Source organism: Eretmochelys imbricata, chromosome 1 (assembly GCF_965152235.1).
Source record: "Eretmochelys imbricata isolate rEreImb1 chromosome 1, rEreImb1.hap1, whole genome shotgun sequence".
NCBI classification, from domain to species: Eukaryota; Metazoa; Chordata; order Testudines; family Cheloniidae; genus Eretmochelys; species Eretmochelys imbricata.
In genome coordinates, this window is record NC_135572.1 from 12,322,784 (window position 1) to 12,349,777 (window position 26,994).

The window sequence follows — 26,994 nt, forward strand, 5'->3', positions numbered from 1 at the left end:
TCCATCCTCTTTGGAACCCCTCTTCAAGTAGTTGAAGGTTACTATCAAATCCACCCCGCCCTTCTCTTCTGTAGACCAAAGAAGCCCAGTTCCTTCCTCGTAAGTCATGTGCCCCAGCCCCCTGATCATTTTTGTTGCCTTCCACTGGACTGTCTCCAATTTGTCCACATCCTTTCTGTAGTGGGGGACACTGTTCCCTCTAAGCTGTACGCATGTGCATGTGCACACAGATCCTAAACCCCGTGCACACGATGAAACATCGCGCACACAAAAATGTACACAGAAGCACAACAATCTGCACAGAAGAAATTTTTTGCACACATGGCCTGTCAAAAATTAGAGGGAACATTAGTGGGGGGCCCAAAACTAGATGCAATACTCCAGATGTGGCCTCACCGGTGCTAAATAGAGGGGAATAATCACTTCCCTTGATCTGCTGGCAATGCTCCTGCTAATGCAGCACAATATGCCGTTGGCCTTCTTGGCAACAAGGGCACACTGCTGACTCACATCCAGTTTTTCATCCACTGTAATCCCCAGGCCTTTTCCTGCATTGCTGCTTAGCCAGTCGGTCCCCAGCCTGTAGCAGTGCATGAGATTCTTCCATCCTAAGTGCAGGACTCTGCACTTGTCCTTTTTGAACCTCATCAGATTTCTTTTGGCCCAATCCTCCAATTTGTCTAGGTCATGCTGGACCCTATCCCTACCCTCCAGCGTATCTACCTCTCCCCCCAGCTTAGTGTCATCTTGAACTTGCTGAGGGTGCAATCCATCCCATCATCCAGATCATTAATAAAGATGTTGAACAAAACTGACCTCAGGACCGACCCCTGGGGTACGCTGTTTGATACTGGTTGCCAACTAGACATCGAACCATTGATCACTACCTGTTGAGCCTGACAATTTAGCCAGTTTTCTATCCACCTTATAATCCATTCATCCAATCCATACTTTTTTAATTTGCTGGCAAGAATACTGTGGGAGACCGTATCAAAAGTTTTGCTAATGTCAAGATATATCACGTCCACTGCTTTCCCCATATCCACAGAGCCAGTTATCTCATCATAGAAGGCAATCAGGTTGGTCAGGCATGACTTGCCCTTGGTGAATCCATGTTGACTGTTCCTGATCACCTTCCTCTCCTCCAAGTGCTTCAAAATGAATCATAGAGTCATAGAATATCAGTGTTGGAAGGGACCTCAGGAGGTCATCTAGTCCAACCCCCTGCTCAAAGCAGGACCAATCCCCAATTAAATCATCCCAGCCAGGGTTTTGTCAAGCCTGACCTTAAAAACTTCTAAGGAAGGAGATTCTACCACCTCCCTAGGTAACGCATTCCAGTGTTTCACCACCCTCCTAGTGAAAAAGTTTTTCTTAATATCCAACCTAAACCTCCCCCACTGCAACTTGAGACCATTACTCCTTGTTCTGTCATCTTCTACCACTGAGAATAGTCTAGAACCATCGTCTTTGGAACCACCTCTCAGGTAGTTGAAAGCAGCTATCAAATCCCCCCTCATTCTTCTCTTCTGCAGACTAAACAATCCCAGTTCCCTCAGCATCTCCTCATAAGTCATGTGTTCCAGTCCCCTAATCATTTTTGTTGCCCTTCGCTGGACTCTCTCCAATTTTTCCACATCCTTCTTGTAGTGTGGGGCCCAAAACTGGACATAGTACTCCAGATGAGGCCTCACCAATGTCGAATAGAGGGGAACGATCACGTCCTTCGATCTGCTGGCAATGCCCCTACTTATACATCCCAAAATGCCATTGGCCTTCTTGGCAACAAGGGCACACTGTTGACTCATATCCAGCTTCTCGTCCACTGTCACCCCTAGGTCCTTTTCCGCAGAACTGCTGCCTAGCCATTCGGTCCCTAGTCTGTAGCGGTGCATTGGATTCTTCCGTCCTAAGTGCAGGACTCTGCACTTATCCTTGTTGAACCTCATCAGATTTCTTTTGGCCCAATCCTCCAATTTGTCTAGGTCCCTCTGTATCCTATCTCTACCTGACACCGTATCTACCACTCCTCCTAGTTTAGTATCATCTGCAAATTTGCTGAGAGTGCAATCCACGCCATCCTCCAGATCATTTATGAAGATACTGAACAACACTGGCCCCAGGACCAACCCTTGGGGCACTCCACTTGATACCAGCTGCCAACTAGACATGGAGCCATTGATCACTACCCGTTGAACTCGACAATCTAGCCAACTTTCTACCCACCTTATAGTGCATTCATCCAGCCCATACGTCTTTAACTTGCTGACAAGAATACTGTGGGAGACTGTGTCAAAAGCTTTGCTAAAGTCAAGAAACAATACATCCACTGCTTTCCCTTCATCCACAGAACCAGTAATCTCATCATAGAAGGTGATTAGATTGGTCAGGCATGACCTTTCCTTGGTGAATCCATGCTGACTGTTCCTGATCACTTTCCTCTCGTGTAAGTGCTTCAGGATTGATTCCTTGAGGACCTGCTCCATGATGTTTCCGGGGACTGAGGTGAGGCTGACTGGCCTGTAGTTCCCAGGATCCTACTTCTTCCCTTTTTTAAAGATGGCACTACATTAGCCTTTTTCCAGTCGTCCAGGACTTCCCCCGATCGCCATGAGTTTTCAAAGATAATGGCCAATGGCTCTGCAATCACAGCCACCAACTCCTTTAGCACTCTCGGATGCAACGCATCCGGCCCCATGGACTTGTGCATGTCCAGCTTTTCTAAATAGCCCCTAACCACTTCTTTCTCCAGAGCGGGCTGGCCACCTCCTCCCCATGCTGTGTTGCCCAGTGCAGCAGTCTGGGAGCTGACCTTGTTCATGAAGACAGAGGCAAAAAAAGCATTGAGTACATTAGCTTTTTCCACATCCTCTGTCACTAGGTTGCCTCCCTCATTCAGTAAGGGGCCCACACTTGCCTTGGCTTTCTTCTTGTTGCCAACATACCTGAAGAAACCCTTCTTGTTACCCTTCACATCTCTTGCTAGCTGCAGCTCCAGGTGCAATTTGGCCCTCCTGATTTCATTCCTACATTCCTGAGCAATATTTTTATACTCTTCCCTGGTCATTTGTCCAACCTTCCACTTCTTGTAAGCTTCTTTTTTATGTTTAAGATCCTCAAGGATTTCACTGTTAAGCCAAGCTGGTCGCCTGTCATATTTACTATTCTTTCGACACATCGGGATGGTTTGTCCCTGTAACCTCAATAGGGATTCTTTGAAATACAGCCAGCTGTCCTCGACTCCTTTCCCCCTCATGTTATTCCCCCCGGGGATCTACCCATCAGTTCCCTGAGGGAGTCGAAGTCTGCTTTCCTGAAGTCCAGGGTCCGTATTCTGCTGGTTACCTTTCTTCCCTGTGTCAGGATCCTGAACTCGACCAACTCATGGTCACTGCCTCCCAGATTCCCATCCACTTTTGCTTCCCCTACTAATTCTTCAAGGAAAAATGGTTTCCTTGAGGACCTGCTCCATGATTTTTCCAGGGACTGAGGTGAGGCTCACTGGTCTGTAGTTCCCCAGGTCCTCCTTCTTCGCTTTTTTAAAGATGGGCACTATATTTGCCTTTTTCCAATAAGAGTAAATAAGAGTTTTAGTTGTAGTTTGTTTTAAAAATCAGGACTAAGATCCTGTGTGGGTTGAAATTAACCATGTCGGGCCTTTAGAGAATAATAAAATGATCCAATCTTAGCTTTTAAGTACTATTCTATAAAATATTCAAATTTCACCTAACTGCTAAATGAATCAACCATTAAAAACAAAATAAACTGTACCCAGGGAGCTCTTGTAAAGATGTTGTTTCAAGTTATCAATTAGATTAATCATATAAAAGTTACAATTCATGCATTTAGTGTTCACAGACTAATCAACTGGGTTAGTAAACTCTTACTTTATCACAAATCTTATTTCCTGGATATCTACTCTTTGTAATTCTAAACAAATTAGCTCTCACCTCAGCCAACAGCCTTCTTGCAAGTACTACCATGTGGTTACTGTTGTACTGGAGAAATTGCAAGAAAGGCAGAAATGAATGATAAGAGGCACTTTCTTCTGTTTACCTACTCCTTTGTTGAAAAGGAGTAAAGGTAACAAAGGTCTATAAGATTAATGTAGCCTGGGAAAAAGCACCATCGAATAAACACAGTTGGACTGTGCCAGGTCACGCTCGACCACATTTAGCCAGTTTCCTTAAACAACTGTACTGGCTTGCCTCCATTCAGTTCAGGATCCAGTTTAGTTCAGCACTGCTCCCTTTATCACCAATTCCTGATTTCACTAATTGACTTCAGAAGAGTTATTCTGGATTTACACCACTGCAACTGAGGCTATAGTGCGACACTGTAGATGCTAGCTATATAAATGGGAAAACCCCTCCTGTCAGTGTAGGTAATCCACCTCCCCCAGAGGTGGCAGCTAGGTCAACAGAAGAATTCTTCCATCAACTTAGCAGTGTCTACACGGTGATTTAGGTCAGCTTAACAACGCTGCTCAAGGGTGTGGATTTTTCACACCCCTGACCAATGTAGTTAAACCAAATTAATTTTCTAGCGTAGACCAGGCCTGAGATCAGAATCTGGCTTGCTGAGTCTGCCCTTAGCAGAAGAGATTTGCATATTGTGCCAAGATTTTGTGTGTGTCTATATGTGTATCAAGTTATTTCCTTTTTTATGATTAATCATCAAATTTTTGCTGGACATCAAAGCCAAATGCTCTTCCTTTTTGGCTTGCTGTGGTGATGCATGCGTAAGATCAGGAAAATTGTATGTAATAGGTCTGGGATCCTTTGTAAATAAGAAGCCAAGAATTAGCTTGGTCGTGTACTTACAATATTTACTGTCAATATCCGGCTTTTGAAGCCGAGAGGATATGGAGAATTTGCATGGAACGCAACAGTAGATGGCTCAATGTTTCTCCAGATATAAGGGCATAATCATTTTTGTAAAGAGTGCATACAATGTTGCATTTTTCCAGAACATGACTCACTGTTCAAGGTGACTGCACCTGTATTTCTCCACCTCCCCTGCGGTCCAGCAAGGATACTCACTCGTGCCTTCCCCTCTGTTGCCTGCGTCTCACTCCCATCTGAGCAGGATAAGGCTATGCTGCACAGTTCTCTGCCTTCATTGCAGGGACTGAATAGACTTGCTTGTTTTCTCTTCAGAGACTGATAATAGAGAGTTGTTGCAGATATAAGGTAAAAAGCACGACAGTGAAAACACTACAAAAAGAACAGAACCTATACACATGCTAACATGGATTCTGCCAGGCCCTACCCTTCCAACCCTACACCGAGGGTTGGGGCCTTCTGTGGAGCAAAGGTCCTAACGGTTTGCTGGATCAGGAAGAAGGCCCTGGGTCCATTTAAACCCAAGTCATTTATCCAAAAGACTTCTCCTTGTCTCTTGGTCCCTGGAGAATCCAGTTTGAACTAGGATAGGCATATCTCTGTGGGGGGTGGCTTCAAGGGGTTGGTACAAGGAAGTTCATTAGCATCCCCCTCGTACTAGAGAAGGTACATACAATGCCACAGTAACACATACACAATTGCATTTTGAATACAATGTACAAAGGTATTTACCCTAATCCAGTAAGGTTTAGCTTAGTCCAGTAAAGTTTATCTTAATTCCATAAAGTTTGTTCAGGATATTACAGGATCTTGTCAGTCTGCCACAACAGAAGCACACAATGTTACTACCATAGTGCCTTCATCTGAGTAGCACAAAGCACTTTACAAACAACCATGCCTCTGATGAAGTGGGTTTTAGCTCACGAGAGCTTATGCCCAAATAAATTTGTTAGTCTCTAATGTGCCACAAGGACTCCTCGTTGTTCGTGCCTCTTGAAACCTCTATAATTGTTTTTATTAAAGTAGCAGTGTCCCATTGTGGTAGGCACTTTACAGGAAGGAGAAGTTTTTGCCCTGAGGAGCTTGCAATCAAATTCAAGACAGGGATCCACAGAGTATGTAACAAAGTACGAAGGTATAACAAATAGGAAGGAGCAGGAGAGGGAGGACAAGGGGCAAAGCAATGAAAACAAACATTAATATAGGCCAGCTTTGTAAAGCAGGTATCCTCATTTTACACAGCTACTAAATGAGACACAAAGGCTGAAATCCTGGCTCCATTGAGGTCTCACTGACTTAAATGGGGCCAGGATTTCACCAAAAGAGGCTGAGAGACTTATTTTGAAATCACAACGAGTTATCGGCTGAGCCACAAATCAGATCCAGCAGCGATGTTCTCAGCTGCACGGATTTATACCAGCTGAGGATGTGGCCCCAGGGGTCTTCATCCCCAGTCCCATGCTCTAACCAGTAGGCTACACTCTCTGTTTTACAGCATAGCTTTTATCTCTGTTTTGTGAATTATAATCCAGACCTAAATTGAGCCTCTTAAAAAGAATCCAAGTCTCCTTTTAAGAACTTATTGTGACTTATTGTGACTTATTGACTCCCTGCACTCAAAGTGTCCCTTTGTGCCACATTCCAAGCCTGGCAGAGATTCCAGTTGCTTCATCCATCTTTTTATTAGTGTTTTATTGATTGTATTGCAGAAGCCCCACACCTGGACTGGGCCCCATTGTGCTAGGTGCTGTACAAACACAAGAAAAGGATCCCTGCCTGAACGAGTTACAGTCAAAGTTTATTTCCCCAACCAGAGCATCTTCATCTTTCTTTCCTAGCATGTTGGTAGCATGAAAGGTTTTGTATTAATAACCTCGGACTGTGTGATTCCCTTAACACACCTTACAACGGTGACTGTGTCCAGCTTCTCCCATGATTTCATACACTGTGGTGCGTTTCCTGTCTCCAAACTCAGGAACTGGTCAGGTGTGATGGCCTGTGAAGTCTCAGCATAATGGCACTTCAGAATGGTGAAGGACCCCATCTCCATTCATGGAGAGACTGAAGATGCTGACCGCTAGTTCCAAACACTGCATGGAAAATTCATATTTTTCTCTATAGATTTAGGCCCAGCTCCACAAAGGTTAAATACCTCTGTGGATTAGTGCTTAGCAAATATTTAACTACCTACGGCAATTAGAAATAACCATCTGGACTGAAAGCATAGAACACCTTAAGGATCCTGGTGAGTTGTGATTAGAGCCAAAACCATTCTTGCTCCCCCTGTACAGTATATTCATTGACCCAAAAATACATTCCTGAGGCTGAGGGAAGCAAAGAAACACAAGGAAATCCACATTTAAGGCTGACCTCCAGTCCACACGCACAACAGGGTGTATTAAGGAAGTAGTTAAGGAAATTCCCTGCTGTGGCTGGGGATTGGAAGTCAGCCTGTGGAGTGAATTTCCTTATTTTTCTCTGCTGCCGTCATCACCACCACAGCAGACTTTTGATTCAATTAGGGCCCAATCCAGCAAGCTGCTGAGCTGCCTTAAATCACTTTAATGTCAATGGGGTCTGAGGACAGTCAGCATCTGACAGGCTCAGGCTTTTTGTGAATTTCATTCCGTGCAGGCGTAAGGTTCACTGCCTTGGAGACTGAAGTAATCTCTGTATTCACCAAATAGACGGATGAACTTCAAAGAGTAAGCCCCCCTCCCCCTCCAGCCCTGTTAATGTGCCTCAACAATGACCAAGAGTCACCTGCTGTGGGGTCAGAGGAGACTTCACTCTCCATATCCAAAAGCCGTCCAGGGTACTGATTAATGCTAACTGTGGTGGTGTTTTTGTGATAGGTGCACCTGTCTGCATGGAACTAGGGTGAGACGCACCAAACTAATTTCCCGTGTGCCACACTACAGACCAGAGTGAGGTTCAGATCCAGCACCTGGAGGTGAAAGGCTCTGTATCCCATTACCAATTCCCTGAGCTTTCCCTTCCCACACACATTTGCACTATATGACATGTAGCGTAGCTTTTAAAAATGACTTTTCCCAATGTAATTAACTAGGTCTATTCCGGTCTTTGGGCTGGGGGTTTGTTATTTTTACTCAATGTTTTTATATAGCACCATAACTGGGGATAGTGCTTTATAAAGAGACTAAATATCTCCCCCATATTTCTCTGCACTTACAATCTAAGATCCTGATGCTTCCAAAGCAATGCCCATTGGAAAACATAATCCCAACTATACTTACAAAATGATAGGGTCTAAATGAGCTGTTACCACTCAAGAAAGAGATCTTGGAGTCATTGTGGAGAGTTCTGTGAAAACATCCACTCAGTGTGCAGCGAACAGAATGTTAGGAACCATTAGAAAAGGGATAGATAATAAGTCAGAAAATATCGTAATGCTACCATATAAATCCATGGTATGCCCATACCTTGAATACTGCATGCAGTTTTGGTTGCCACTTCTCAAAAAAGATATATTAGAATTGGAAAAGGTACAGAGAAGGGCAACAAAAATGATTAAGGGTATGGAACAGTTTCCACATGAGGAGAGATTAAAAAGACCGGGACTGTCCAGCTTGGAAAAGAGACAACTCGGGAGATATGATAGAGGTCTATAAAATCATGAATGTTGTGAAGAAAGTGAATAGGGAAGTGTTATTTACCCCTTCACATAACACATAAACTAGGGGCCACCACTAACACGGCTGCTACTCTGAAACCAGTGAAATTAAGAGGCAACAGGTTTAAAACAGACAAAAGGGAGTACTTCTTGACACAACGCACAGCCCAGCTGTGGAACTTGTTGCCAGGGGATGTTGTGAAGCACAAAAGCATAGCTGGGTTCAAAAAAGAATTAGATAAGTTCCTGGAGGATAGGTCCATCAATGGCTGTTAATCAAGATGGTCAGGGATGCAACCTCATGCTCTGGGTGTCCCTAAACTTCTGACTGCCAGAGGCTGGAACTGGATGACAGGGAGTGGATCACTCAGTAAATTGCCCTGTTTTGTTCACTCCCTCTAAAGCATCTGGCACCGTCCATTGTCAGAAGACAGGATGCTGGGCTAGATGGACCATAGGTTTGACCCAGTATGGCCATTCTTATGTTCCCCCTCACCCCCCCCCCCCCCCCCATTGACTGTAATGCAGTCCAGTTGCAAGATCAGGTCTTAAAAGTGCAAGTATCTTCTCTGCACTGTGGAGGCTATTAGTCTGGATCTGGTGGTCTCCCTCTAAAGACAGACCCCTGTGTAGGTATTTCAGTTGTTCCCTTTCACTCAGTGCTCATTAAGTGGAATTCAGATAAGGAGCGGTTCAAACTAGGCAGGTGTTCACTTACCTCTGCTTTAGATGCAGAATGACTACAGAGTATCAGCTGTAGCAGGCAGATATCATTGTGAGCTGGATCCAAAGCCCATTGGAGTCACAGATGCATCAAGTTTAAGGCCACAGGGGACCATTGTCAATGGGAGTCTCAATGGACTATAGATCTAGCCTTACTTTACCCTCTAGTACCGATAACCTTTCTCTGTCACAGCAGGTAACTTGTATCTTGGCCACCTGACTTGAATATCTCAGTAGAATCAGACTTCTCTGAGCCAAGCTGCAAACTATCCTCAGATTATAAATCTCCAATGTACTTTTCCCATGACTGCAGACTCAAGAGAGACAAGCACAGAAGGATTTGAGACAAGTTATTCAGCTAAGTGCTTACGTAACTCTAACATCCTGAATTAAGACTTGCCCACAACTAGGGAGGGTTCCTTACAGACTCCTCTTTTGTGGGCAACTGCCCCAAAGTTTTGGTGACTTTTTTCTGTGCCTTTCAGATCCCAGAGGAGTTGGCAGTTTGACTGGTAAATGGAGCCAATTTGATCTGAAGCTTGGACTCTGTACAGTTAGGAATAGAAGGGTGGAAAGAGCACATGTGCCATACTAATAATACTTAGGATTTTCATCAGCAGATCTCAAAGTGCTTTACAATGGAGGTCAGTGTCATTATCCCCATTTTCAGATGGGGAAACTGAGGCAAGAGGAGGGAAGTGCCTTGTCCAAAGTCACCCAGCAGCCCATGGGTAGAGCCAGGAATAGAACTCCACTCTCTTGTCTAGTGCTCCATCCAGTAGGCCACACTGCTCTCCTGATCACAGTGCAGAGGCTCACGTCTTACATTTTTATTAGGGTGTCAGTAGGATTATTGACATGAGTAAGGCTTGCTAGGGCTGGGTGCTACTGTCACGATCATGTAAATGTGCATGTAAGTGACTTTACTTACATGAGTAGTGTCATGATAATCAGTGAGATGAGTTCCATGAGTAAAGTTACGCACATGTGCATTTATAGGACCCATATAGCTATTATGTACATATCTATTTTCTATCCATTATTATTTGTTCTTATTATTTTATTTATCATTTGTATTACAGTGGGTCCAAAGAGCCCCAGCCATGGATCGGGACTCCGTTGCGCTAAGTGCTGTATAAACCCACAACAAAAAGACAGTCCCTGCCCCAAGGAGCTGAAAATTTAAGTATAAGACAAACCAACAGATGGATACAGACAGGTGGGAGAGAACAAGGAAACGACGCAACAATATTGATCAGTATGATAGGCAGTGGTATCTAATCCATATTACTCATCGAATTATGTGTCTGAAGTGTCTGTCACTGCGTTGTGTAAGCCCTCGATCCTATATTGAGATCCATGTGAGAGGACTCTTGTGCCTCCCTGGAGTCAGTCCCATTGACAAGTGTATCCCAATGCAGGACTGGAGCCCGAGCCGTGGCATGCACCAAGCTGGTTACTGCATGCACGGAGGGTGAAATGTCCCCAGCCCTATCCTTGAAGTAGGTTGACATGGTGCATAAGCTTTGTGCTGGCCCGCTACATGAGGGTGAATGTCACCCACTGTGCAGTTCATGTGCCTAGCTGTCTGTTTGTAGACAGGAAGCTGTCTGCTTGAATGTGCAAATCTGAAAATGTAAAGTCCATGTCATTGATCCCAGCGCTCCTCTTGCATGAGAACTTCCATTTGCACATTACTGTTATGGGCATGGACTGGACCAGTCACCCAAACATGACTGACGTACAGACTGTTTACCATGGGGCAGCAAAGTAAGCAATGGGGTCCTGTTGGAGGCACTGTTGTAAATTTCTTAGTTTCAGGATGATCACACAGTCTGGCGATCCTCACTCCATGGACTGTATCACTTCTAATCGTCCTGTCAAAGCACAAGCCAGGATAGATTAGAGCTGTGAAAATTTTGGACCTAGTCCTGCAGTGTGCTGGGAACCGCTGGGCTGTGAGTCAGGGAACCGGGGCTTTAGTTTTGGGCCTGCCACTGAATCCTTGTGTGGCTTTAGCAAGTCATTTAACTTTTTGTGCTGCAGTTTCCCCATCTGTGAAGCGGGGATAATTCTGCCTGCCTTCTTTTGTGAAGTGCTTTGAGATCCTTAGATGAAAAGTGCCTTAGAAATGCTAATTGTGGGGCACTTGGTACTTTGTAAGATCAGGTCCTTGTCCTAAATCCACTTCAAGAATTCCCACCCACCCCTTTTTAACCTCAGTAGAGACTTTATTCTTCTTTCATTCACACTGGTACAAATCAGAGGTAACTTCACTGGAGTCACTGGAGCTATCCCAATGTAAAAGTGGTGTAATCGGGCCCTGTTCCTGCGTCTACTTCTTTCCTGATCGTTTTGTAAAAGAAGTGTTCAGCAAAATGACTTTAAACAAGTTCGTTCCTGCCTTGAAAATCATTTGCAAAACCAAGAAAAACACTGCACAATGCATTAGGTGTAGAAACAGCTTTGCACCTACCAGGTCAGGAAATCATCCACGAGGCCCAGAACAGGACATTTAAAGGAGGAAAAAACAATGAAAAAAGAGGCCATAAAAAAACGATGAGCAACACGTTAAGATCCGAGGATTCCTTCCATAAACCAAGCTCCTGCATCAAGCCAAGAGCAACATTTCTTGATGCAAGAATAACTCCAATATGGTATATATATAAAAAAAAGAGCAAGAGCAAGAGAAAGGCAGTGGTAGGAAGAGGATGTATACAATTTTATTACCAGCAAAACAAGCATGATGCACAGTTAAGTAATGCGATTGCTGTGACCACCAAAAAGAAGAAACATTCTCCAGCATACCATGGGGTCATGTGCGTCATGTGAGTTTATTTTTAAATCCGGCCAAACTTCTGTAATTTCCTTCCCTGCCTCACTAGGTAAAAAAATGACGCATTCATGCTAGAGCTCCGCATCCTCTTTGAATTCTCATGGAGTGACATTCACCCCTGTGCAGAGTGCATCACATCTGAATATGGCCTGGTTGCCGGTCAGGTTTCCTTTATGAGTCCTCTCCTGACATTTTTAATCTTTTAAAGCTTTGCTTGTTTTAGAGTTATGCAAAATAATCAGTGAAGTGTGGGGGCAACTCACCAAGGACAATGACTATCTGCTCCTTTTCGAAAGAGCGGGGGGGGGGGGAATTAACAGCATCTAGACAGGTTTTAGAGGGGTAGCCATGTCAGTCTGTATCAGCAAAAACAACAAGAAGTCCTTGTAGCACCTTAAAGACTAACAAATTTATTTGGGCATAAGCTTTCGTGGGCTAGAACCCACTTCATCAGATGCATGGAGTGGAAAATACAGGAGCAGGTATAAATACACAGCACATGAAAAGATGGGACTTGCCTTACCAAGTGGCAGGTCAGTCTAATGAGACAATTAAATTAACAGTAATATACCAAGGGAGGAAAAATTACTTTTGTAGTGGTAATGAGAGTGGCCCATTTCAAACAGTTGACAAGAAGGTGTGAGTAACGGTAGGGGTAAATTAGGTTTTGTAATGACCCAACCACTCCAAAACAGACTCCAACGTGAAACTGCAGAACTGGAATTAATTTGCAAACTGGACACCATCAAATTAGGCCTGAATAAAGATCTTCTTCCAAAGGAGCATCGAGTCTGGGGGTTGAGTGCCTTACGTCACGAATTCACAGGGTTTCGTCTAGGTCCCAGCCTGCTTGGGAGTGACTCCTTAGTGTGCCAGACCCCAAGAGTCCACAGTTCCACCAGGACAGGGCCGCAGGCTCCACGACTCCGAACCTGGGCCTTTTGGTGCCAGGTATCCCTGTCTCTCTGGGTCCCTGCAACGAATCCAACCTGAGTCAGACTCCTGCTGGAGGCTCTCAGTAACCATTTGCAGTGAGACTACACAGTCTTTTCAAGACAAGGTAACAATTTATTAGTCACCTGGCCTGCAGAATCTGCAAGGCCTTCAGTTAGCACAGAAAGTAAAGGTTAATACAGGTTCAGACTGGCCAGAGCCATGGCTGTCTCTGCCCCATTTAGACAGACAAGGTGGGGGAGGTAATATCTTTTATTGACCAACTTCCATTCATGAGAGAGATAAGCTCTCGAGCTCCACAGAGCTCTTCTTCAGATCTGGGAAAGGTCCTCAGAGTGTCACAGATTGTTTAGCATAAGTAGCTACCTTGTATTCTAAGGGACCATTCCAGGAGAAGTGGCCCGTTAACACCCCTGCAGTCATAGGACAAAAAAGGGGGGTTAGTGGGTTACAAATTGTTGTAATAAGCCATAAATCCAGTGTCCTTATTAAGACCATGATTTTAAGTGTCTAGCAGAGTTATGAATTTAAACTCCCAGGCTTGCCTTGGTGTTGTGCAGGTTTTCTTTGAGGATGAGGACTGAGAGGGTCAGCTATGGAGTGATTGTTTTGTGAAAAGTCTTCTATCCTTTTTGTCTGCCAGTCCCAGGGAAAGCCCTGTGTCTCTGAGGTCTGAACACAGCCACCTGACACCTCTTGTCTGTTCTCCTCCCACAGCCAGGCTGCGCCCATATCTTCAGCTGCCTCTGCAGCTAGGTGTTAATCTTCGTCCTTGGGGTTCCCAGTGTCTCTGTAGAGCAGTGGTCCCCAAACTGTGGGGCATGCCCCCCTACGGGGGTGCAGAGGAAGGTCTGGAGGAGCGTAGTCGTGCTCGGGTGGGGAGGGAGCGCCACCTAGCTCCACTCTGACCCCAGTTCCGCTCCGGCCACACTCCCGGCCGCTGCTCCCAGTCTCCAGCACCCACTCTCGGCAGCCAGGTCCCCCTCTCGGCTCCCGGCCCCTGTTCTTGGTTCCCGGCCATGGCTCCACTCCCAGTCCGTGGCCAGGCCACAACTCCGCTTCCAGTGGGGTGTGTGTGTAGACACATTGCGTTATTGGTAAGGGGGGGTCACAGGAGGAAAAGTTTGAGCACCACTGCTGTAGTGTCTTCCATTGCAATGGGCTGCTTCCATTCCAGCCCAGATACTCCTCCAGTATGTCTGCATTACAATTAGACACCCGCGGCTGGCACATGCCAGCTGACTCAGGCTTGTGGGGCTTGGGCGAAGGGGCCGTTTAACTGCAGCGTAGACAGTTTGGGCTTGGGCTGCAGCCTGAACTTTGGGACGCCCCCACCTCCCCGGGTCCTAGAGCCCGGGCTCCAGCCTGAGCCTGAATCTCTCCACCATGGTTAAACAGCCCCTGCTAACCAGGACACAGTGATAGGTGCAGAGTCATGCAGATAGCTCGTAAAACCATTACAGAAAAAGAAAATGAGGACTTGTGGCACCTTAGAGACTAACCAATTTATTTGAGCATAAGCTTTCGTGAGCTACAGCTCACTTCATCGGATGCATACAGTGGAAAGTGTAGAAGATCTTTTATACACACAAAGCATGAAAAAATACCTCCCCCCACCCCACTCTCCTGCTGGCAATAGCTTATCAAAAGTGATCACTCTCCTTACAATGTGTATGATAATCAAGTTGGGCCATTTCCAGCACAAATCCAGGTTTTCTCAACACCCCCCCCACACACACACACACAAACCCACTCTCCTGCAGGTAATAGCTTATCTAAAGTGACCACTCTCCTTACAATGTGTATGATAATCAAGGTGGGCCATTTCCAGCACAAATCCAGGGTTTAACAAGAACGTCTGAGGGGGGATCCACATTGGTGGATATGCAGGTGAACGAGCCTCTGATAATGTGGCTAGCCGTCACCTTCATCCCCCAACTAAAACCCCTCCAATGCATTATTAAGGATCTACAGCCTATCCTGAAGGATGACCCAACACTCTCACAAATCCTGGGAGACAGGCCAGTCCTTGCCTACAGACAGCCCCCCAACCTGAAGCAAATACTCACCAGCAACCACATACCACACAACAGAACCACTAACCCAGGAACCTATCCTTGCAACAAAGCCCGTTGCCAACTGTGCCCACATATCTATTCAGGGGACACCATCACAGGGCCTAATAACATCAGCCACACTATCAGAGGCTCGTTCACCTGCACACCCACCAATGTGATATATGCCATCATGTGCCAGCAATGCCCCTCTGCCATGTACATTGGTCAAACTGGACAGTCTCTACTTAAAAGAATAAATGGACACAAATCAGATGTCAAGAATTATAACATTCATAAATCAGTCGGAGAACACTTCAATCTCTCTGGTCATGCGATTACAGACATGAAAGTTGCAATTCTTCAACAAAAAAACTTCAAATCCAGACTCCAGCGAGAAACTGTTGAATTGGAATTCATTTGCAAATTGGATATAATTAACTTAGGCTTGAATAGAGACTGGGAGTGGCTAAGTCGTTATGCAAGGTAACCTGTTTCCCCTTGTTTTTTCCTAACCCCAACCCCTCCCCCAGACGTTCTTGTTAAACTCTGGATTTGTGCTGGAAATGGCCCACCTTGGTTATCATACACATTGTAAGGAGAGTGGTCACTTTAGATAAGCTATCACCAGCAGGAGAGTGGGTTTGAGAGTGGGGGGTGAGGGGTGAGAAAACCTGGATTTGTGCTGTAAATGGCCCAACTTGATTAGCATACACATTGTAAGGAGAAAAGGAGTACTTGTGGCACCTTAGAGACTAACCAATTTATTTGAGCATAAGCTTTCGTGAGCTACAGCATCCGATGCATCCGATGAAGTGAGCTGTAGCTCACGAAAGCTCATGCTCAAATAAATTGGTTAGTCTCTAAGGTGCCACAAGTCCTCCTTTTCTTTTTGCAAATACAGACTAACATGGCTGGTACTCTGAAACCTGTCATTACAGAAAATTCCTTCATTCGTCTCACCTCAGGCCCCTTTGAAATCCCAGCCCTACACAGGACTAGCTAAAGATGATGTTTATATAACACCTTTCTTCCTGGAAGATCTCAGAGGAGAGGCAACCGGCCTACTACTGAAATGCAGCCACTTCTGCGGAGCAACAAAGTGGTCATTTAACAGCCTGCGAGTTTGAAGTGAAGCAGGACAACAATGATCTCCCCTGCTATTACAATAAGTGGCCGCAGCCTTTTAGCAACCACAGGTATAACTGGCAGGCAGGCAGCACAGTATTATATACTGCCACCTGCTGACCGCGAGAGGTATTACATTAGAGCCTGATATTTTGGTGGGGAGATGCCCAGAACGGAATGCCATGTCTTCTGGAGCGTTACTGGTTCTTGTTGCCATTGGCCCTGTGTGATTGGGTTCTTTCCCCCACAGAGCTATGAATCTGCTGTTTCCCAGGTTGGATCTCAGTAGGAGCTAAATTCTGGCGGCTTGTGATGCCTGTCCACACAAGGGTGTAAGCGAAAGAGCCCCTGCTTGGGCTACCCAGACCTAGGGTCTAGGTGCGCCAGAGAGAGTACATATCGTTTGCCCACTATTCCCTTCCCCAGCCAGAGCAAGGAGTAGCTGGAGCCTTGCTTCTGTCCCCCTGCACACACAATGGAGTTGATGGGGAAGAAGTTGGAATTTGCTGCTGATACAGTATAGGCCAGCGGCAAACTGCTATCCCGCCAGAACAAGGAGGAAACAGGGAGGGAATTGTGCTTCTCCAAGGCATGACTCCTTCCCTGCAATGCTCCTGGGATAGCATAGCTATAGCTGCCCTGATTCTGCTTTCCCAAGGATTTCCTTCCCTTTATCAATAGTTATTTTTATGAGCTTTTCATTAATTCAAAGTTGTTCAAACTTCTTTTCTTTATTTTTCTTGTTGGAGCTAGATTTTAGAATGGAGTTCAGGATCTTTGACTTATTGTTGATTCCACCTTCTACTAGCCTTGCTCCTGGTGTGTGGTCCCACTGATTCCAACAGGACTCCTTGTGGAGTAAGGCACTGCTCCCGTTTGGTACTTTGCCTCTTCCAGCTCTTGTTTAAAAGCTTGTCTCCCCAGGGAAATTAACCAGAATAACAATTGTGGAACGAGCCATTTTTACCTTTTTATAAGCTATTCATTAATTATAATAATGCAGTTATAATTATATTATAATTGCAAGTAGAATCATAAAAATGTAGGAGTGGAAGGGACCTCGATAGGTCATCTAATTCAGTCGCCTGTGCTGAGGCAGGACTAAATATTATCTGGACCCTCCCTAACAGGTGTTTGTCTAACCCGCTGTTCAAAATCTCCAATGATGGAGATTCCACAAGCTCCCTAGGCAATTTATTCCAGAGCTTAACCACTCTGACCATTAGGAATTTTTTCGTAATGTCCAAGCTAAATCTCCCTTGCTGCAATTTCAGCCCATTGCTTCTTGTCCTGTCCTCAGAGGTTAATGAGAACAATTTTTCACCCGCTTTATAACAACCTTTTACGTACTTGAAAACTGTTATCATGTCCCATCCCCCCAGTCTTCTCGTCTCCAGACTAAAACCCAATTTTTTCAATCTTCCGTCATGGGTCATGTTTTTTAGACCTTTAATCATTTTTGTTGCTCTTCTCTGGACTTTCTCCAATTTGTCCCCATCTTTCCTGACATGTGGTGCCCAGAACTGGACACTACTCCTCCAGCTGAGGCCTTATCAGTGCTGTGTAGAGTAGAAGAATTACTTCTCATGTCTTGCTTACAACACTCCTGCTAATACATCTCAGAATGTAACCCCCAGATCCTTTTGTGCAGCAGTCCTTCCTAGGCAGTCATTTCCCATTTGTATTTGTGCAAATATTATTCCTTCCTAAGTGGATTTGAATTTGTCCATATTGAATTTCATCCTGTTTCCTTCAGACCTTTTCTCCAGTTTGTCAAGTTCATTTGGAATTCTAACACTGTCCTTTAACGCACTTGAAACCCCTCCCAGTGTGGCATCATCCACAGACTTTATAAGTGTATCTCTATGCCATTATACAAATCATTTATGAAGACATTGAATAGAATTATTGAAGTAATATAAATGTTACTTATACTTATTTATAATTAACATATACTTAATCCTCCCTCAGTGTGGAGGGGTGGACTAGATGACCTCTTGAGGTCCCTTCCAGCCCTAGCTATTTTGGAAGCACACTGATTAATCTGGAATAGAGTGATTTTTATACTGGCATAGTGGCTCTATGTGGGGAGTTATTGCAAAATAGCTCATTCCACAATAGTTATTCTGTTCAGTTTCCCCATGAAGACAAGCCCTAAGGCCATGTTCAAAATGTAGCAGACGTCTGTTCTGATTCGGTCTGTTGCAAACCGGGAGGCATATCAATTTCTGTGGTGTAAGTAAAAGTGACTGATGGTAACGCCTCCAGCTTGTTTGTTGCTCATTCTGTGCATTTGGGAGGAAGGAGGCTAAGGACCTGATTCTTATTTCACTTACACGAAACCAGTGTTAAACCAGTATGAAACCAATACTGGAAGGTCTCCATTTACCTCCATGGAATTTCTCCTGATTTACACTGGCATAGGTGGGAGGAGAATCAGGCCCGGTGTCTCTATTTGTACATCAATCCTGTGAGTTTCATTTGGTAATTGAAATCCCTGCCTGTTAGTCAGGTGGAACATATTTCCCCCAGAACACTGGTTCTCTTCAGCAGCCTCTAATAGATGTCTCATGATAAGGTCCAGGAAGAGGCGATTATTCAGTACCAATAATTAGATCAGCTCTGGGCAGATTTAATTAGCTGGGCTTTGAAACTGGGGTGTCTCCTCCCATGCCCTTCCTTCATTCTGCCCAGACACTGCTAGATGTCTTAGGAAATCTCACAATGGAATATTAATCAGAATGTTAATAGAACCCAGCTAAATAGACTCCTCCCCAGGGTGCTCTTTTCCAGCTGCTGTATATAACAAGGCTCCACTTTGCTAATCTTCAGGGAGGTATCCACGACATGGCTGTCACCATGATGAGTCCTCGGGTTTTGCTTCTGCTGATGCTGGTGGCTCTGAGCATCTGTAAGTACCGTGTTATCATGACTTTATAGGTGACGATTGGAAGAAAATTGTCTAGTGATTAGAGCAAAGGCTGGGGCTTCCTCAGTCTCTCCCGTGGAAGCTGTTCCACTCTGCATAAACATTTAAATCCTCATTGGGCACGAGAGTGAGAAGGACTCGGTAGTCCAGTGGTGAGGGCACCCACTTGGGACACACAGTCCGCATGCTTCAATTGCTCTTTCAATAGTTATCCAGAGGGGCACAGCTTCAATGGGCAAGACTGAGAGTGCCCAGCATTAGAATATGCCATAGCTCAGTGGTTATAGCATGCTCTGGGAGGTGGGAAACCCCTGTTCAAATCCCTTTTCCCCTTGCAGCAGAGCGGGGACTGAACCTTGGTGTCCCACATCCCAGATGAGTGCGCTGATCCCGGGGCTAAAAGTTACAAGCTGAGCTGCAGCACCTCTGCCTCTGGCTGCTTTTCTGTGGAGCGAGGTAGATGCCTAACTCACTCCTGCAAGAGGCAGTGTAGGTGCCTAAGCCCCCTGGCTGCAGGAGATGGGTTCCCATTCCCGTATTGCAAAGTGTGTGTCTCTGCTTGTGAGCCACAAATGGGAACCCATCCCCTGGAGTCAGGCAGTTTAGACGTCTATAGCCTGGTTTAGGTGATCCCCCACTGAGCATGCTGGCTTTTGTGGATTACACTGTAAGGTGCCTATCACTCCCCAGTTGTATAGCAGCCTAGGTGCCTAACTCAGGCTTTGTGGATCACAGCGTGTTCCTGTGATTTTTCTAGGGGCCTAAAAGTTATGGGCTGTGGTGCTGAGCATTGCACTGCCTAAGGCCTTTTCTACATGAACATTTAGTTGGCAGGAAGCTGGGGTCTGAGTCTACCTTGCACTAGCCTGCTGCCAACTAACGGCCCATGTGGACTCTGCTGATGCACAGTAACAGTTTGTTAATGTGCTTTGATCTAGTCCTCTTGGAAACAGGATGGTTAACCTGCCTCAGCAAGGTCCATGTCGACAGTTCAGCCTGATCTACCCTAGGAAATTAGGTTAGTTATAACTACGTTGCTCAGGGGTGTGAAAAAACAACCTAACCCCCTGTGTAGAAAGCACTAGGTTGATGGGAGAATTTTCCTGTTAATCTAGGTACTACCTCTTGGGGAGATGGATTACCTACACCCATCAGAGAACCTCTCCCGTTGGCGTAGGTAGCATCCTCACTGATGCGCTGCAGCATTTTAAGTGTAGACAAGCCCTTAGTCCATGGCAGGCTAATGCAGCATTGACTCATGCCCCAGCTTGCTGCAAGCTATATGTTCATGTAGACAAGCCCTAAGTCCCTTTGTGGAGCCAGATCTTCATGCCTCAGTTTCCTCATCCATAAAATAGGGATAATACTCATGTGTTTCTCAGGGCTTTTGTGTCAAGTGGTTAGCTAACATTTGTAAAGTGTTCTCCCATTCTTAAAGTATCACAGCAAAACCTGCACAAGAGACCACCCTCCTGGGCAACTGTAGAGAACGCCCCCCCACCCCATTCCCTAATGTATACTCTGAATTTGCCAGGAAACAACTCTGTTATACCACCAATTGTTGTCAGTCCCTTGAGTGGTCTCTTAAGACTGGTTTTACGTATCCATGTGAGCTCATCGCTTTTTCTCCTCACTGGATGTGGCTTACCTCTGAGAAAGATTTTTAACAATTTGAGTTCTCATTCAGAGAAAATATTGGGGATTATTGTGGGAGCCTGTGATACGCTTGCTCCTAGGGCGCCTCCTCCTGGCTGCTCTGGGGATTAGCTCCATCCAGGAACAACACCTCCTTCTGTCACCCACTCGTTCGCCCTGCTGCCTCTCTCTGCAACTCAGGGTGCTCTCTCTTCATGGCTTGGCCCTCTGGCCAGGTCACTATAGTCCTCCCCTTCCAGGGTAGCAAAATCCTATCAGACAAAGTCCCGGGCAGCCTCCTGCTCCACTCTCCACTTCCCCAGTGGCTGGCAGGGAACCCGGGCCCACTCTCTACTTTGCGTTCCAGTCCAGGGATCCTAGGCCTGCTTTCTCCCAGACCCTGTTGCTCTTTCCCCAGATGCCTTCCTACATCTTCTGGGTTTTCCAGCCCAAACTCCCTGACTACTTAACTCCATAGCCCCAAACATACCTCCCTGCTCCTAGGGAATGACTGCAGACTTCCCCCCTGCAGCCCCTTTGTGCTGCTGACTTCCTGTCTTTATACCAGCCCCACCCATTCTTTCTCTGCTGGGCTCAGTCTTCAATCAGCCTTTCAAACCCTGGCTCTCCCCCAGGTGCAGCCTATCAGGTTAATTAACCTAATTTAACTTGCTCTGCACTGTGTGGGATGAACACCCCATCACAGAGCCGTATAGGAAACATGATTTTTTCCATCATCAATCACATCAGGTATAGATAGGCATCTCATTTCAAATGATTGTGGGACGGTACTATCACTATGTGGGGATGTGTAATCTAGTAGTTAGCACAGAGGCCTAGGACTCCTGGGTTCTGTTCCTGGTTCTGCTATTGACTTTCTTCTATGAGCTTTGGCAAGTCATTTAACCTCACTTTGCCGCAATTTCCCTATATGAAAAGTGGGGACAAAAGCACTGACTTCACAGGGATGTTGTCATACTTAAATAGTACAGGATTAAAAAAAGAATTAGATCAGTTCCTGGAGGATAGGTCCATCAATGGCTTTTAGCCAAGATGGTCAGGGACGCGACCCCATGCTCTGGGTGTCCCTAGCCTCCAATTGCCAGAAGCTGGATGAGTGGATGATGGGATGGATCACTTGCTTATTGCCTGTTCTGTCCATTCCCTCCGAAGCATCTGATCCTGTATGGCTGTTCGTATGTTTATGGTCTTAAGTGATATTTGTGAAGTTGCCTTATATAGTGGAAATAACCCAAAAGTGTGCATTCCCCATAGAGCGCTTTGGAGACCAGAGCTGCCAAATTCTTAGTCCCGTGCTAAATTTACAGTGGGACAGATGAAGAAATGTGACAAATCCTCCCCCCTCACACACTCTCGTCAATGTTAACTTCTGCTCTTGCTTCATCCTGCAAGGTGATGGATTCTGCGCTATAAGACTCTGGCCTCATGCATGGGACATTTTTATGCAAGAATAGAATGTAGCCATGGTGATAGGATGGTGGAGTGGTATTTTTTGCACGCAACCCCACAATGTGATCACCTCGGCCCATCTCTAATAGATTCTGTATTGTCTCTTTGAGGACCAGACCTGCCATTGAAGTCAATGCTCAAACTCCCCTCAATTTCAGTGGAGCAGAAGCAGGTCAATGAAGCTATGCTGATTTACACCAGTGTATAAAAGATTCCCCCCCACAGGCCCAATGTTGCACTATTTACTCCCACGAAAAGCCCCACTGAAATTAATGAACCCATTGCAACAGGATCTCACCAGGCCCAGTGGGACTAACCTATGAATAAGGGTTGCCACCTCAGACCCTAAAATAGCAAGTAGATTTATGAGGGGATGGTTTGTATTTTTGTGTCAGTTGCAAGGAAATGGTTAAATGCCCGTTTTTTATTTTTCCAGGTCTGGGTGTCAGCACTGGAAACTGGGGCTGTGCCAATTACCAGGGTTACTGCCGGGCCGCCTGCTTTCCCCAGGAGAATTCTCTGGGCCCCAAGGACTGTGCTGAAGGGTTTGTGTACGTCCCCATTGATACAGCTCTCACCTCTGTACCCTTCTTGTTCCGGACTTCCACAGAAATGGAGAGCCTAAAATGTTGAGGGTAGGCCAGGGTCCCCACAAAAACTGGCAATGCACTGAGTCCTGAGGCTATATCTGATTATGATCAAATGCAGCAGATTGCCACTAACCTCAATTTTAACATTATTGGTAACTGGACCCCTGAAGCTCCGCCCCCTGCTCCACCTCTTCCCCCAAGGCTCTGCTTCTGCGCCACATCTTCTCTGGAGGCCCCACCCCCTCCACCTCTTCTCAGAGGCCACGCCCCTTCTCCACCTATTCCCCTAAGGCCCCCCCATTGCTTGCTCCTCTGCTGCCCTCCCCCTATCACTCCACCTCCCTCTTCCCCCAAGTGGGGCTCCCTCTGCTCCAGGGCTGGGACGGGAGCTGCTGCAGCCTGACAAGGAGCCTGCCTGCAGGTAGGAGGTGGCCCCGGCTGAGCAGGGACTGGCGTGGGTTAGGGTTAATGACCAGGCACCTCCCTCCACCCACAGTAACCAGACTTTTGGTGTCAGTACATCTGACCGGACACTGCCAGGTCCCCTTTTCGACCAGACTTTCCGGGGAAAAACCGGGCATCTGGGAACCCTCAGTGGCGCCTGGACACAGAAGCCAAAACCCGGAGGGGCGGCAACCCTAACGTATGTTATGGGCTGTGATAGTTTTAGGGTCAGCCACTTATGGGAAACGTGATGAGACACAGTAATCCAATGCATTACATACTCCTCTGTGAGAAAAGCTTATCCGGAGGCTATGTCTACACTCTGACAGCACAACTGTGGTGACATAGACACATAGTGGTGTAGACGCTTCCCACAGGGTTGGAATGGGTTTTTCTGTCACTGCAGGAACGCCACCTACCCGAGAGACGGTAGCTAGGTCAGTGGAAGCATTCTTCCACTGACCTACCTGCGTCTACATGAGGGGTTAGGTCATCATAATTATGAATTTTTTACATCCCTGAGCGCCATAACTATGTACAGCTTTTACGTTTGAGTATCTGAGATCCACAGGTGTTGAAGTCCCACTTAGGGTGCCATTTTGTAACAAGCCCTGCTGATGACTATACCATTTGTGTGGGAGCCAGTGTGGCCCGGAGACTAGCACTCAGGGCCAGGCATCAAGAGACCTTGGCTCTAGTCCTGACTTTGCTACTGATCTGCTGTATGACCTTGAGTAACTCACTTAAACTACTGGTGCCTTATTTTCCCCATCTCTACACAGCTATACCAGAGGTCTCACTGGTGCTACCAGTAACTCGCTTTCACCATGTGTCTTGATTTTAGTCAGGCCGTTGGCACAATCCCCCAGGACATTCTCATACGCACACTAGGGAAATGTCATTTGGATGGAATTACTATATGGTGGGTGCCCAACTGGTTGAAAGACCATATTCAAAAAGGAATTATCAATGGTTTGCTGTCAAACTGGGAGGCCGTATCTAGTGGGGTCCCACAGGATTCAGTCCTGGGTCCAATATTATTCAATATTTTCATTAATGATTTGTATAATGGAGTGGAGAGTACGTTTATAAAATATGCAGAAGACGCCAAGAAGGGAGGAGTTGCAAGCGCTTTGGACGACAGGATTAGAATCCAAAATGACCTTGACAAACTGGAGAATTGGTCTGAAATCAACAGATGAAATTCAGTAAAGATAAGTGTGAAGTACTTCACTTAGGAAGGAAAAAGCAAACACACAACTACAAAATAGAGAATAACTGGCTAGGTGGTAGTCCTGAAAAGGATCTGGGGGTTATAGTGGATCCCACAGTTATTGTGGATCACAAATTGAATATGAGTCAGCAATGTGATGCAACTGAAAAAAAGGCTAATATCCTTCTGGAGTGTATTAACAGGAGTGCCATATGCAAGACAAAGGAGGTAACTGTCCCGCTCTACTGAGCACTGGTGAGGCTTTAGTATAAGTACTGTGTCCGGTTCTTTCCAGTTTAGGAAAGACATGGACAAATTGGAAAGAGTCTGGAGGAAAGCAACAAAAATAATCAAAAGTTCAGAAAACCTGACCTGTGAGGAAAAGTTTTTTAAAAAGGGCACATTTAGAGTTCAGAAAAGAAGACTTGGGGGGGGGGGACTTCAAATATGTTAAAGGCTGTTATCAAGAGGACTTGGATCAATTGTTCTCCATATCCATTGAAGGTAGGACAAGAAGTAATGGGCTTAATCTGTAAAAGGGAGATTTAGGTTAGATATTAGGAAACCCTTGCTAACTATGGACCAGGCATCCCAGGGAAGTTGTGGAATCCCTGCCAATGGAGATTTTTTGGGAACAAGTTAGATAAACACTTCTCAGGGATGGCCTAGGTTTACTTGACCCTGCCTCAGCACAGGGCGCTGGACTAGATGAGCTCTCCATGTCCCTTCCAGCTCTACATGTCTATGATTCTATGATCAGCCTTTCATTTTACTATATCTTTTAAAAGATTTAAAAGGAGGAAATTAGTAGCAAATCATTTCCTTTTCTTTTGGTTGCAAATTGTAATTTTTATTGATTTTTTTTTTTTAATCAGCTGCTGTGTGTCAAGTGCTTTTGGATAAGAGTGGCTTAGCCCGAGGAGTCGATGGTACATGAGATGAAGTCCCACGGGGACTTTGCTGGCATTGGGAAGAACACAAGATGCTAATGTCAATGCACAATAATTATCAGCAAGAACTGGAACCTGCACAAAACCTTCACTGTTTCATTACAATGAATAGGGTGTGGATAATTTTGGTCTTGATCCTTCCCATTGAAATCAATGGGAAAATCCCTATTGACTTCAATGGGAGAAGGATGGGGCTGTTTCTCTGCCTTCTGTAATTACATTTATCCAGTGCAGCAGCATAAGTACCAGATTTGGCTTTATGATTCTGGGAACCTTCAGTCAGATTATAACCTGCAGGGGGCACATCCATCTCTGCTCTCTCTTCTCATTCCCTACCCGCAATCTATCCGTCCTCCCTTTTCTCTGCCAAATGGACACATAGGATATAGAGTACCGATCAATGTGCTCAAAGATGAAACAGACTCAAAGTCCCCAAGTTCGTTGTGGGACTGTCCTGCCAACTGGGTGGGTCTGGCACACTTGGATGGCCCGCAAGTTTCACATATTCCTAAAACCAACCCAGATGTTCTGTGACAGGCCATGTTTCTTTCGTTTAGGGATCGAGCCACTACAATGCTTGACTGATATTTCAGTGATCGCTACAGAACCCTGCAACAGAGAGGCTCGTTTCTGAAAAATGAGGTTCACGGTTGTGCTTTAGATTTCTAACAAATCTCGTCAGGGTGGGCTGAGGGCTCATATACGGTGGTGATGGGTGCCCCTGTAAGAACACAGATAGCTAGATTAGATAGAGAAAGGTTTCTGCAAGGGATTAACTAAAAAATCAGCAAATATCTGATTTCAGGACATAATGCAAGAAAATGTTATTCTGCCTTTGACGATGCACCACATACAAATTGTTATTATGTGAGTTCAATACCATAGACCCACAATGACTGGCAGACTATATGGGATACAATCTTTCACCAGTTCAAATCCAACCCCGGGTCAATATAACCATATAAGGACTCTCCAGTACCTGATGTGAAATGCATTGGTGGATCTCAGTACAGATCTTATTGGAAAGGTATCTGGATCACAAATGCCTCCCAAACTGGCACAAACTTATTCCCTTCTCTGCAATATCAGCAAAAAGACCAAGGTTTGGACAATTAGTGAGACAAGGTGGGTGAGGTAATATATTTTATTGAACCAAATTCTGAAAGCTTGTCTCTCTCTCACCAACAAATAAACAATGTTACCTCACTCACCTTATCTCCCTAATATCCTGGGACCAGCACGGCCACAAGTGCACAGCATACAAGGTTTCAGTAGACATGAAGACTGAAGTCACCCCTGGAAGTGGTCTTTCTGAACTCCCTTCTGACTCTTAGAAGTGTCTTCTCCAGCTCAGGGATGAGGCATATTTGAAGAGGAAACTCACACGGATGCTGCCGGGATAGCAGCAGATACCACCCTGATAGGCACTGTATAAAAACCTGAATAGAACAGATTAGTTCCGTAGACTAACAGAAGTGTTCAGGGTCCAGGAACTCATTTCTCCTACCACTGCATACAAGTAACTCCCAGTGAAATCAAGTTGTTATTTGTATCCAGTTGCAAAAGAATTGGGCTCCAACATTGTCAGTT

General features: G+C 45.5%; 1 long non-coding RNA gene across 7 annotated transcripts in view; it reads left to right on the top strand.

Moving 5' to 3' along the window:
• The window catches only part of LOC144274997 (uncharacterized), a 30,538-nt gene extending 3,544 nt beyond the window's left edge, over positions 1 to 26,994 (top strand). Inside the window, exons 2-7 of one of the 7 annotated variants that reach the window (XR_013347974.1) lie at positions 7,700 to 7,797; positions 9,395 to 9,845; positions 10,284 to 12,029; positions 19,006 to 19,084; positions 22,644 to 22,758; positions 25,330 to 26,994. This is a non-coding gene — a long non-coding RNA (uncharacterized LOC144274997). Of the gene's footprint in view, positions 1 to 7,699; positions 7,798 to 9,394; positions 9,846 to 10,283; positions 12,030 to 16,014; positions 16,245 to 16,926; positions 17,032 to 19,005; positions 19,085 to 22,643; positions 22,759 to 25,329 lie in introns of those variants that run through there. The other 6 variants (XR_013347977.1, XR_013347980.1, XR_013347990.1 and 3 more) reach the window with 6 other exon arrangements.